The sequence below is a fragment of the Lontra canadensis genome, unplaced genomic scaffold (assembly GCF_010015895.1).
Source record: "Lontra canadensis isolate GAN:19392208 unplaced genomic scaffold, GSC_riverotter_1.0 scaffold96, whole genome shotgun sequence".
NCBI lineage: Eukaryota > Metazoa > Chordata > Mammalia > Carnivora > Mustelidae > Lontra > Lontra canadensis.
Window position 1 is genome coordinate 6,627,827 of NW_022631090.1, and position 14,682 is coordinate 6,642,508.

The 14,682-nt window shown below is 37.3% G+C and overlaps 1 pseudogene; it reads left to right on the forward strand.

The window, feature by feature from the left end:
- Positions 1 to 13,058: 13,058 nt before the first annotated feature.
- Positions 13,059 to 13,748, forward strand: LOC116854888 (annotated as a pseudogene).
- Positions 13,749 to 14,682: the final 934 nt, after the last annotated feature.

Below are 14,682 nucleotides of genomic sequence, written 5' to 3' on the forward strand. Positions count from 1 at the left end.
ACCTGTGCAGGTAGAAGAAGAGTTTTCCCTCCCCTATAGTTCAGTGAATAATTAGCCAGATTCTGGTAATTATAATAATAATTATAATAATATGCCACAACCCATATGAACTACCATTTCCAATGGTAATCAATGGAGAATTACAAATGATGAGAGTGCTTTACTTCCTTGCCATTGGAAAGAAGAAGGTATTATCAAAATCTGATTATGTCCTGGGGGGTATATCTCACATACAGATGCTTGTTGTCTAATGTGAGTAAAGTTAGCACAGAATAATAAACATAGGAAAATATGATATTAGGTATCATTGCAATACTTTATAGATGCTTTTTGAGTTTTGTATTGTTTAATCCTCTATGAGGTAGATATGATTACTAGTCCTGTTTTACAAATGAAGAAATAAGCACAAAGGCCAAGTAACATGCCCAAGAGCCAAGACTAGACTCTGAATTTGAAACTAAAAAGCGTAACTACAGTACATATACACTGTATGTATGTATGTGTGTATGTACTTGCCTATCACACTGCTACATACTGTGTGCTGACATGTAGCTATAGTAACACGATTAAGGCAAAACTTATGTTTAAAAAGGGAGTCAGGGAAGATGTCACTTTCTGAGATCATAACCAAGCGAGAGTTCATAAGGGCACTAGGTATCCTTTTATCCCTCTACACTTCAGTTAACAATGGGGGACCATGTGATAGGAAAAAGGTAGAAAACAAAACTAGTAAGAACTCATCTTATTCTCTAAATATTTTTAGAACAATTCTTCTACATCATCTATATTTTGAGCAATGGTTAGACATGAGGTAAAGATGGCAATGAGTAGTTTTATAGGCAGCTGGGGAAGAAGCATCTATATGACAAAATAAATGGCAAACAAGATAAAGAAATAACATGAATCAAACCTATAACTGAAACCTTATGATGAATAATTGGCCTATAGAAATTTCCATAGGAAACTGAATACTAATGAAGAGGAAGGCCAGAGCTACCCAAATGGGCACTTAATGGAGGACTTTAAGCTTTCACTAAGAAAGAATATTCAACAGAATAAACTCACATTAAGCATAGCTTAATATTTTACAGCAATTTGATATTAAGAAATAGAACTGTCAAGTGGAGCAGGACTCTCCTTCTCTCATCATTTCGTTTTCTCCCCTATATGGCATACCTAAATATTATCCAAATTTTAATTGATGAATCTGAACTTGGGATAAAAAGAGTTCATTAGGTTATTTAACTGCACTCCTATAATAGGGATGTACTTGCCACAGGACAAAATATTTTATCTTTGGGCCAGGGCACTTTTCATTCTGCTTGTTTGGGATTATCTTTGCTTGTCTTAGTGATGTTTTTGTTATATTTTACTGGCAATCTCTCCTAATTTATTTTTTTTTTACTTAAGGCCCATTATATTTTGAAAATATTTCAATAATAAGAAAATAATGGTATATATTTGCCAAATGTAGTTACTATTTCCAGTGCTCTTTATTTCTTTTTTGTAGATGTGTGTTTCCCTCTGGTATCTGTTTCCTTCTGCCCTAAGACCTTCTTTAAACATTTCTTGTGTTAATGGTCTGTTAGTGATTATTTCATCTTTTTGTTTCTCAAAAAGTCTTTATTTTGCCTTTTCTGTGAAAAGGTATTTCCATTAGGTTATAGGAGTCCAGGCTGATTGTTTTATTTTTTTCTTTCAGCACTTCAAAAAAATCACCCTACTATCTTCCTTTTGTATTGTTTCTAAAGAAAAATATGTTATCTTCCTTTTCTTTGCTGCTCTGTACATATTTTTTTTTCTTTCTGGTTACTTGTAAGAGCTCCTCTTGAGCACTAGTCTTAAGCAATTTGATTTGATATGATTCAGTGTTCCCTTCTGTATTTCTTTTTATTTATTTTTATATTGATAAGAACACTTCACGCACAATCTATCCTCTTGACAAATTTTGAAGTGCACAATTCTTTGTTCCTTTATTTTATTTTATTTTTTTAAAGTAGACTCCACACCCCCACATGGAGCCCAACATGGGTCTTAAACTGACAACCCTGAGATCAAGACCCAAGCTAAGATCAAGAGTAGGATGTTCAACTGACTAAGCCACTCAGGCGCCCCCCCAATTCCTTCCTTTAGATTTGATACTAATTGCAGCCGTGTACCTGTCAAGGCTTGCAAATCTGAGAGTCATTTTCTTTCTTTCAGTCGCCTGAACAGCTTTCCACTCTCATTGTTTATGTGTTTAAAACCTCAGTCTCAGAGGACAGTTTCCCTTGTTCCCATGTGTCCCTTGGTTAAGAGATGCTGTAACTTTAGCGGTGTATGTAGTCCTCATGTCACCTGCTGTCTCCTTCATTCCACTCTAGCAATAACCTTCCTTTAGTTACTTGAAGACAATGAACTCGCTCTCATCTCAGAGCTTTCACACATATTATTGCCTTTTCTGGAAATACTTTTCTTCCTGTCCATTAAGAAATTAATTCCTGCTCATTGCTCGGGATGCATCTTTTTTAAAAATTATTTTTAAAATTATTTTATATTATGCTATATTAGCCACCATACAGGACATCATTAGTTTTTGCTGTAGTGTTCCAAGATTCATTGTCTACGTATAACACCCAGCATTCCATGCAATATGTACCCTCCTTAATACTCATCACTGGGCTCACCCATTCCACCACTCCCTTCCCCTCTAAAACTCTCCGTTTGTTTCTTGGAGTCCACAGTCTCTCATGGTTCGTCTCCCCCTCTGATTTCCCTGTCTTCATTTTTCTCTTCCTTCTTCTAATGTCCTCCATTCTACTCCTTATGTTCCACAAGTAAGTGAAACCATACGATAATTGACTTTCTCTGCTTGACTTATTTCACTCAGCATAATCTCCTCCAGTCCCGTCCATGTTGATGCAAAAGCTGGGTATTCATCCTTTCTGATGGCTGAGCAATATTCCATTGTATATATAGACCACATCCTCTTTATGCATCTAAAAAGAACTTTCATTAGGGAGCAGTTCCTACACTAGATTAAGCACCTCATTATTATTCTTATTGAATGCTGGTTTCATAGAATTTATCAAAATGTATATCTCTTATTTATTCAAGTTTTTATTTATTATCATCTTTCCCCATTTAATGGTGTAAGTACAAATACAAATTCAAATATATGACTTAAAAATTCTCCCTCCTGAAAAGAAGGGAAGAAATCCCCTTCCTCCTTTTTCTTTTGGCACTTCTTTCCCTGTCCTCTTCATATACTCGTAAATCTTTTTAAGGACTAAATAAAATTCTTGCCAGTCTCACAACTCAGGAATTTTTCCTCAAGAACCTGAGAATCATCTTGTTCAAATATAATCATCAAAGAATATAATACCCATTCTCCCAGTGTCCTGGCAGGGCGTACGCCTAAATTCAGCTGCCACCTGACTCCAAAGGCCAAAACCTACCTTCGGTCCTAAAGAGAGCAGAAAATTAACGATTTTATCTTGAGAACATGAATTAATGTCTTGTATCTATTTAGCTATATAAAAGAGTAATATTTTTTGTTGCCTTTGCGATCTTTTTAGCAGATTGAGTGTAATGTGCATTGCATTCTTATTTATTGCTTAGTCAATAATAAAATTGTTTTCTTTGTCTACTACTTTTGCAGAGATGTTTTCTATGCTGGGAGGAGATTTTGTTTAATAATTCTATTTCCCCAATAATGGTGAGCTCCATGATAATAGTGACCAGGTCTGTTTTGTTTACCACTGTATTCTGCATGCATACACAGTGACCTGCCTATAGGTCAAATAATTGTTTAATGAGAGTGAATGAAGAACCCAGCAGGAGACTCCATTCTTCTAGCCACTTTCCCTACAGGGCCATTATGAGGAACAAATGGATTCAGACCAACCTAACTGGGACCTTTAGTTCCGTAAGTATTTTGTAGTGTGATAAGGACACATTGCTTAAACTCCCTGAACTTGAGTTTTCTTATCTGTAGAGCAGAGATGATAGTAGTACCTATCTCAGAAGACTGTTGTGAGCATAAATTGATAGAATAAGCAACATGGTGTCTGTCTGTACATAAGGAACAATAAATTCAGCTGGCAAATATTCATTATGATTATTTACCCCAAATATACAAATATTTTTTATTGGGACCCATGCACCACAATAAGGACAACTGTAAATTGGAAGAGGTATGAAAAATTGCCTTTGACATTTTATCAGAAAATTTTGTAATTCTGTCACCTCTGACTTCAGTTTTGTGTTTTTTTTTTTTTTCATTAGGCTGATACTACGAGACTGTAGCTTTTACCCCAACCATTCTCCCTACCTTTCCTCACTGATCCATAACTATACTTCACTCAGCCAGGAATTCCGAGTGTAAGTGTGAGATATGTCAGGGTGTCTACAAGCCATAGGTATTTTACCATAGGTAAAATATAAACAATGTTTTTAGAGTCTGGTCTTTTCCATTTTCTCTCCTGATCAGTTGGTATCTTCTCTCTGCGAATCACTATCCTCCTGTCTCAACTCAGGTAGGAGAGCTTCTCCTATTTGTTCGGGTAAGTGAGCCCAATAAGTTTATTTGTGGATTTGCAGTCTTTTTAAAATTTTCTTTAACAGGCCTAGCATAAATCATGCCATACTTTCACTTTCCCTCCCCACATTTCCCATTCCTCTACCTCACTCAAAACATCCTTAAGTAGACATAACATGGTCACTGCAAAAACCGTCTACTGTCATGGTTTTAAATATTTTAGAAAAGAAGGCTACAAAAGATGTGTGGGGGTGGGGTGCATGCACACATGTGTACACACATGCACTTTGAGTGAGAGAGAAAAAGAAAGTTATTCTTGAAAGATCACTGAGTCAAGATTAAGAAAGTTGGCTTTCTCTGCTGGGAATACCAATGTGTCATCATGTGAACTTAGGTTAATGATTTAATTTCTGAGTTCATCTATTTTTCATTATTAAAATTGGAGGTGACAATACCTTTCTGCAAACTAATTGGCTGCACCTACCACAGTATTAGGCACAAATAGATCACTCAATACCTGTAGATTAATGGATCGATCCATAGGAAAGTTATATGTGAAAATGATGAGGGTATTCTAAATCCCCAGGATAAATGCTTCCAATGCATTTAATGTAATATGCTGTATAATAATGTAATACTATACCTTATTATATACTGTCCTCAGAATTCAACATTTTCAAACACATTAGTAAAGAAACCTCTAAGACTGAGAATTGTGTTCTTTTTAACATTTAAGTATGTCAGTTTAACATGGAAGAACTGGACTCAGAAGTTAGCTTATGAACCCTGTGAAAAGAAAATAGGTTGCTGAGATGCTTTTATGCTCAGCCATAGGAATATATCTCACAGTAAGATAAAGTAATAACAGTGATTTCCTTGTGTGACTCATAAGCTGGTTCTGGTGGCAGTTGCCAGAAAAATTCCACACGTTGCTAGGATAACTACATGGTTTCTGCAACCATATTTGCTGAACTCCAAATCACAACATGTGATTCATTCAACCAAGTGTTTCTCCTGATTTATAAATACCTTCAAAAGGTCTTAAAGAATATTCAGATTAAGGAATGTTGCATTCTACCATGCATGAATCACTTTTATTGAGAATAATAAAATTTGGGGACATCTGGATTATCTGTCCTGGACAATTTGGAACCGATAGCTACCAATTGTAGTATATGTGCTGCCGAAGTGAGCACTGGAACCTATAGTTACCAAGTACACAGCCAAGCTGATAGTATTTTGAAGAGGACACAAGTCACTGAAATGTAATAAGGCTTGCGTGTTTATTTAAGTACTAGCGTTACTCTTTTACAGTCATACCTTGTATTATATATGTGGGATGCCCTAAAAAAAGAATAAGAACAAGATGACTGAATCTGTTGTTTTTCTTCCCCATAGTTAATTGATTGCCATAGTAGGTAATAATTCCTTGTTTCTTTGTATTAAAAAAAAGGTAGCTATTAATAGACTATGGTACAGTTATGATTCAACTATACCTCTATACTTCAGACAAAATGGCTTGGTGTACATCTATTATTTGGCATAATAGAATTCTTTGCCACTGAATTTTCACAAAGGATTAATCTAATATTTTCAGGAAGTAGGTATCCTGATTTCCCCTTGACATTTAGATAGCTATAGGGGACCATTATCCCTGTGACAATACCTTTTTTTAAACTATTATTATCTTTAAAGAAAATAAAAACATCTGCAGCCCTTTTAAATTTCTTGTTTTAAAAATCACAGTTGAATTTTCTCTTGTTATTGTCAGCATACGTAAGACTTTTTTCTCTCTAAGGAGTTCAAGCTTCTCCATATATCCTCAAGGCCCCAATGTGAAGTACTAGATTTCTTGTTTCCAATGAGTTAGAATCACGGTTGCTGATGGTGTTTGTTCCTTTCTCTAACTCTACTAGCCTCAAGCCTGAGGAAGGTAGAGCAGGGATGGCTGACAATTCATAGCCCAGAAGAAACCATCTGGACCTGCTTCTACTATCCTCCTGCTTGCCAAATTCATAGGCCTCAGGACTATACGACCCTATAATAACTCCTGAATTAGTACATGTTTGGGAGCTTTCCCAGATTTAACTTGAATTAGGGGCCACATTTTATAAAATTATAACACCAGCAGGCTGAGCAAAGGTATTATCCTCTCCAGGCTTCTTAATATTAAAGAAATTTTGTTTCTATCCAAAAGAGAAGTGCCTTACAAAATAGACGGCTGTGGATGGGGAAGTGAGCAAAATCAAATTATTTAACTCTCTGTTATTACTTTCAGCCAAAATAGAATTGAGCACCCTAGAAGTATTACTAGAAGAATGAAATAGGAAACACATCTTATTAGCATACAAGCTTAATTTTATTGTGGTATCACAACATTGTCAATCAAACTGGAAACTCGTGCCTCACCTACTGAGTAGAAATGAACATTATTTTTTTCTTGAAAAACTGTCTCCTGTAACATTGGTAAAAAACAAGAAGATCTCTTTCCAGTTCTTTTTGCTAAATCATTCTGTCCAATTCTAATGCTGCCCCTCGGAAATCATTGCAAAGAACCCCTACACCAAAAAAGAGGGTAGACTGAGACGGTGTGATCACCTCAAGACCACTTGAAAATGAAAATCAGACAATCAAGGTCGACTTGGTTTGTTGGTGGTCTTTAGGAGGCTCTAACGCTCAACCACTACCTTCACAACATCTACTAGCTCCATCAGGTTGTTCAGTATGTCTTGTTCCAGGGGCGCCCGGGTGGCTCAGTTGTCAAGCATCTGCCTCTGGCTCAGGTCATGATCCCAGGGTCCCAGGATCCAGCCCCACATTGTGTCCTTGTATCAGGCTCCCTTGCTCAGCGGGGAGCCTGCTTTACCTTTTCCCTCTGCCCCTCCCCCTGCTCATGCTCTCTTTCTCTCTCTCTCAAATAAACAGAATCTTTAAAAAAAAAAAAGAAAAGAAAAGAAAAATGTATTGTTTCAGCATATTTAAGCAATCAAATGTAAGTGGTCATTTATTTCCACCCCCCTGGAGCCTAATCTCCCATGGTTGCTTCTTAGTTTGCCAGAAACCAGAATCAATTGATAGCTAACGCGGAATAGAATAAGACTATTTGTAAATAGAATTGGTTGCTACAGAAATACTATACTTATACTAAATACTGTACTTAAACCCTAAGTCTTTGACAGAGAATATCCTCAGTTTGCTTCATGTCTTTAACCCTGAGCCTGTGTACATGAGTATAAAAATGTTTTTTATAAAGTCAAGTAATTTTGTGATCCTCCTTAGACATATCCGGAGAGTTCCAGACTAATGGGCAGATGACACTGCAGTGTCATCGAAAGAACATGGGCTTTTGACTCAGACAGATGGCCTTTGGCAAGTTATTTAACTTGCCTGAGTGACAGTTTCTTTAGGTGGAAAAATGCATATCGCTGCTAATTCATAGGGTTGTAGAGAAGATTAAAATAGAAAGTGTTTGCGAAACATCCAGCACAGTGCATAGTGTACACGAGGAGTTCAAGAGAAGATGCTCATTATACGAAAACCTAACTTTCAGAACATTTGAAAATGCACGTTAAAAATTACAATTTTTGTTTTCGACATGGTTTCAGGTTACAAAGTGCATTTGATGTTAACAAGAGCCCGGTTAGACAAGAAATGTACTCATTATATCCTCATTTTGCAAATGAAAAGTCTGAGAACCCAATAGTATGCAACTAGCTGAAGTAATCCCTATGTAAGCAAGTGGCAGACACAGGATAAAATGTGGTTCTTTTTTCCCCCCTAAGTCTGCTGCTGTCTCAATGATGTAGAATAGTCATGACTTTGGAGGAATTAAAATACAAGTGTAAAAAGGCGGGGGGGGGGGGGAATTGTATCTGGGGATAAATTATTTATAATCACCATGCAGTTTCTATGGAGAGCTGATCCTAAGGTCAGCATTTTATTACCAGAGTTGCATTATAATTGTGAAGTTAAAAGAATAAGAAAAGAGCTGAATTGCTCTGCTGCACGTGGTGGGGGCGGGGCACTGTTGGAAGTGTGGCATACTAGATTTGGGAGGCCAAAGCCAACAAGGTAGATCAGTGGTGAAAAACTTTAGAGGGACAACAGAGATACCTCATTGATATTTTCTTATAATTTTGCTTTTGGGGTGTGACATAAACCCAAACTCCACTCCCCAAACAAATCATGGGCAAAATACCAGTTTATTAATACAGCTGGCAGGGGCGCCTGGGCGGCTCAGTGGGTTAAGCCTCTGCCTTCGGCTCAGGTCATGATCCCGGGGTCCTGGGATCGAGCCCTGCATCGAGCTCCCTGCTCAGCGGGGAGCCTGCTTCCTCCTCTCTCTGCCTGCCTCTCTGCCTACTGTGATCTCTCTCTGTCAAATAAATAAAATCTTTAAAAAAAAATAACAGCTGGCAGAGTGGTTTCTCTTTGGGTATAGAAAATGACAAGGTGTATTATCAGTTAGTTGGAATTGTTTCTATCTTCACTGGACACCCATCATATCTGGATTACAAAAGAGTCAATTGCCCTCCTAATCTCTATAGACAATTAAGGGTACTCTTTAATGGTCTTTGTGCGTTCACAGACACAGATGGGATAAACTCCAACACAGCCAAGCAGGTGATATAAGGCAGGGAGACAGGCTGAGTGGAGAGTGCAGGCCTCTTCTAAAGGGGACTGCCTCGACTCAAACCTCACAGATTCTGCAATGCAGAAATGAGTATCGCCAGATCTGACTTTTTTTTTTTTTCCGAAAAGGGAAAAAAATACAAGACAACTTGATGGTGTGAAATATTATGTGGACTTTTTGGATTTTAAAATATCTACAATATTTTAAAAACAAAATAAACAAAGAGCAAACACTGCGTTGGCCAAGGAAAGCCATCTACAAGCGGGATATGCCTGTGAACCACCTGCTTACGATTTCTGCTGCCAGTATTTTTTTTATTTATTTTTTTCTTCCACATGCCACAGATAAAGTTTGACAAGCATTATTTTATATACAGCCTAAATACCTCAGGCCAGGGTTTTCATAAATAATTGTATGACCTTGGGAGAGTATGTTTTCTCTGTACTTTTGCTTTCTCATCTACAAAGTGGGAAAAATAATTGTCCTTACTTCGTAAGATTGTTGTAAGAATTCAATATATTAATGCATCGTTCTCTTCATTCACTTCTCAATCATTTCCTTTTATAATAACTCAAAGCCTATATTTAGGGGGTGCCTGGGTGGCTCCGTCGTTAAGCATCTGCCTTTGGCTCAGGTCATGATCCCAGGATCAACCCTAGCGTCTGGCTATCTGCTCAGTAGGAAGCCTGCTTCTCCCTCTCCTACTCCCCCTGCTTGTGTTCCCCCTCTCACTGTGTCTCTCTCTGTCAAATAAATATATAAAATCTTTTTTTAAAAAGTCTGTATTGAGCTATAGTTAATCTCTGATGAACAGTGGCATCACTCACCAATAGTGGTATTTCTCAAGAAGGAAGTCTTTTGTATTTTCCTTTATTTTAGTCCCTAGCCCTAGTCAATAACCAAGTTATATTTTGACCGTACCATGTCTCTCCAAATTTTCCTAAGGCCACACGTACATTTCCTTCTTTCTTCCTTTCTTTCTTCCTTCCTTCCTTTCTTTTTTGTCTTTTCTTTTCTTTCTCTCTCTCTCTCTCTCCCTTTCTTCCTTCCTTCCTTCCTTCCTTCCTTCCTTCCTTTCTTTCTTTCTTCTTTCTTTTAGGAAGGTGCAGAGGGAGAGGGAGAGGGAGAATCTTAAACCAGCTCTATGCCCAGCACTGAGCCTGACATGGGGCTCCATCTCACCACCTGGAGATCTTGACCTGAGCCAAAATCAAGGGTTAGAAGCTTAACTGAGCCACCCAGATGCCCCACCACAGGTACATATCTAACTCTAGTAGGACGTTCCTTGCCAGTGTTCCTACTATATAATGCTGGGCAAGTGGGCTTTTTACTAGCACTGTTTTCATCTCACTGGTTTTGTCCTAAAACTTCTGTATTTGTTCTTCATCCATTACTTAAGACCAAGTCAGTTTTGTTTTCATTTTTTTCGTTTACAAAAATAAATGCTTATAAAAATTCAAGTAGTATGAAAAACCAAAACATGATTTTTTAAAAAATCAGTGAAATCTTGCCAACAAGATAAAACTACCAAATTTTACATGCCGTTTCACAATGTGCTTTTTTCATGCATCATTGTGTTGTGGACATTTTTTGTAGTCAGTGAATTTTATTCACTAAACAAAAGTGGCATCATTTGTAAATAGCTTTCTGAAATTTTCTTATGTGGAAATATCATTATTTATTTAACAAAACCTCTATGGATGGACATTTACATTATTCCCATTTTTTTTGCATTTATAAGCAATGCAAAGACAACAATTCTTATACATATCTTTCCTTTTTCTGGCAATTTTTATGATGATGTAGTCCTAGTAAGGGAATTTCCTGAGTATATATACAAATATAAAAATGTTATACTTCTTGACAGATAACTTTCTGGAAAATTTCACTATTTTGAAACCGGAAGAGACCAAGAATGAGTGTTCATTTTTCTAACCCTATCTGGATATTTTAATTTCCTTTTTATTCTTTCACTTCTACTTGTCACATAAAAGACAAATGTCATATCATTGGTTTTTTTGTCTGTTTGCATTTCTTTGCTCAAAGAGCTTTTCATACACTTATTGACCAATATTCGCTTTTGTTATGAATTGTCTGTTGCTGCTTTTTGCAAACATTTCTATCAGAACATTCATTCCTTTAAAAAAAAAGATTTTATTTATTTATTTGAGAGAGAGAAAAAAAGAGAGAGCATGAGAGGGAGAAGGGTCAAAGGGAGAAGCAGACTCTCTGCTGAATGGAGAGCCAAATGCAGGACTGGATCCCAGGACTCTAAGATCATGACCTGAGCTGAAGGCAGTCACTTAACCAACTGAGCCACCCAGGTGCCCTATTCCCTTTCTTATTAATTTATAAGGACTCATTTAAAAAATATTTATTTTATAGACTGGGGAGGAACAAAGAGAGAGGGAGAGAAAAACCCAAGCAGACTCTGTGCTGAGCACAAGCCTGACAGTGATTGAAATGAATCTCTAATCATGACTGGAGTCGAAGGCAGCCACCCAAACGACTGAGCCACCCAGGTGCCCCTATACTCCACGCTCTTAATCAATGTCAAAGACAAAGTCAGTTACTAGTTAAAGTCACTAGTTAAAGTGGTAAGGATAGATTTTATTGAGTAATACTATTACAATAGGGAAAAGCTCAGCATGAACTAAATTCAACTTCAATTTGTACAAAAGTGACAGAAAGAAAAACGTGACTATATACTGTATTCTTGAATTTATATAAAATTTTAAAACAGACAAAATTAAGAGATGTTGGAAGTGAAGATAATGATTGCATTTGGAGAGCAGGTGGGGGTAAAAGAGGGAATTCTGGGGTCCTAGTAACAATCTATTTCTAAATCTGGGTGTTTTTATAAGTATGTTTATTGTGTATAAAATTCATTAAATTATATAGACATGATTTGTGCACTTTTTGTACATATACACGTGTAAACACTTGTATATATACAAACACATATGTATAGTTTATAAAATATTCTGATATTATTTTTATATTTGACATCTGGTATTGTTGAAAATCTAATAACCCAATAATTTTTTTCCCTTAGTAGATGACTATAGCAGACACTTTTAGTTGCCTATGCATTAGCCAATTCCCTTTTACTTCTTACTTGCCATCAAAGTCCATAGTTAATACTAGAGCATGAAAATGTCAGATATTCACTTCCCTAGCCTCCTTTACAGCTACAGTATAGTCGTGTGGCCTTGTTATAACTCAAGAGATATAAGGAAATTTTTGTTCGATTGTTCTCAGAAATATTTTGCAGGGACCCTGGGTGGTTTAGTTGGTTGGGCATCTGCCTTCAGCTCAAGTCATGATCCTAGTGTCTTGAGATCGAGCCCCATGTCAGGCATCCCTGTGGAGCAGGGAGCCTGCTTCTCCCTCTCCCTCTGCCTGCTGGTCCTGCTGCTTGTGCCGTCTCTCTCTCATTCTCTCTCTCTCCCTATCTCTCTGTTAAATAAATAGATAAATAAATAAATAATAAAACAAACCTTTAAAAACAAGTAAGAAAGATTTTCTTTGGGGTGCCCATATGGCTCACTCGGTTGAGTGTCTGACTCTCCATTTCGGCTCAAGTCATGATCTCAGGGTCATGAGACTGAGCCCCAAGTTGGGTTCTGTGGTCAGTGCAGAGTCAGCATACAATTCTCTCCCTTTCCATCTGCCCCTCCTCACTGCCCTGCTCGCACACACAATATCTCTCTCCAAAAAAAAAAAAAAAAAAAAAAAAATTCCTCACTAATAAATGGAGAGAGAAGTATTGAAAGAGGGTGAGTAAAAGATGCTATCTGGTTCAATCTGTCACATAGACCCCACTGGAGCTGGCACCACTATGGATGCTCACAAAATCTGATGTACCTGGTGAGGCTGGTCAATCAGTCTTGTTGATAGCATGAAATGGTAGAACTAATGAAGAAAGTAGCAGGGATGAACGTTGAGATGATACTCAAAGAAAGAAGTCTATCTGTCACATACAGAAGTGTGATTGGAGCTAGCTAGAAGATCCTCCTGGAGAATAATCAGCAGCATTGAACAGGTAGAAGAAAACAAGGAAGGAATAGGCAAACTGAAAATAATTCAGGAACATTGGCAGGTGGTTGAGATTGAGCTAGGGTTAATATTTTATGAGTTTGGAAACACTGGACAAACACTTCATTCCAGTGCCTAACACTGGTGAGTCCAATCTTTTCTATTATAAAACAAAAGGGGACTATCACAGGTATCTGGCTGAATTTCCTACAGGAAGGAGGCTGCGGAGAATAGCCTAGTGGCTTGAAAGCTGCTAATGATATTGCAGTGATAGAACTTGGACCACCACCTCTCATTCACTCAGCTCTTGCTCTCAATTTTTCTGTATTCTACTATGAAATTCTTAATTCCTCTGACCATGACTTCAGATTGGCCAAAGCGGTCTTTGATGATGTAGTTACAGAAATGGATGTGCTGAGTGAAGTAAGTTCTAGGGACTCTACACTTATGATGCAGTTGTTCCATGATAATCTGACACTGTGGACTTCAGACATGCAGGATGATGGGAAAGAGCAGAATAAAGAATTTATGCTTGATATAGAAGATGAAAATCAGTGAGACCTAAAAGCCAACAAGAGAAACCACCTCTGACCCCCCCACTCCTTCCCATCCCCACCCCACTCTTTGGAAATTCCCCATTGTCAGTGAGAAACACCAAATTTGACTTTTACATTTGGTCTCAGAATTTAGGTTTCTGCCCCACTGGTTTTTAAAGAAACACTTTTTCAAAAGTTCTTAAAGACAAGAATGGATTTCTGTGGATTTTACCGGTTCCAACTTTTTGGTTCTTTAAGACACTATTGCAGGACTGCACAGAAGCTTTTTCAGCATTACTATATTATCTCCTGCCAGATGGGGCAAGGTCACCATTAGAAATGGAAATTACATTTAAAAGCCATTTGACTTCTAGGTGATGGAAGCATCTAAGAGAGGTTAATCACACTATGGAGGCATAACTGGTACCATTTTTCCTTTCTTTAATTGGTTAAATCAAATTTCATGCCAATGATTAAAATTAATTGGGTGTTAGCTTGAGGTGGCTAAGGTTGTTTGAGGAGTTTGTTATGGTTTTGCTGTAAAAAGTGCTTCAGACTCTCCTGAAATGTTGCTGAAAAGCATGATGTGGTAACAGGTCAACAATTGTTGAATCTCATTCTTGCCTAACTTTATACTCTTTCTCTAAAGCAAGTTAGCATTGTAGGTGGTGTGGAAATGTCTGTGTGGGTGTTCAACTCTTTGTTTTTTCTTTTTCCCTTTCTGCCATGTGCCCTCCCCTACTTCATTCCCTCAACTTTTTTTGTTCAGTGTGTAACTTGAAGCTTGTTTGTACTATCAGATATGTGCCTGGAGCCACAGATACAGATCTGTATTATTCTTACATCAACACAGCATAGAATTAACATCAAACCTAAATAAAACAAACAAATTAAAAATGTGAAATGCTATTGCATTTCCATCTTTTGTACTTTGAAACTAAAACCTCTAGTCAAAT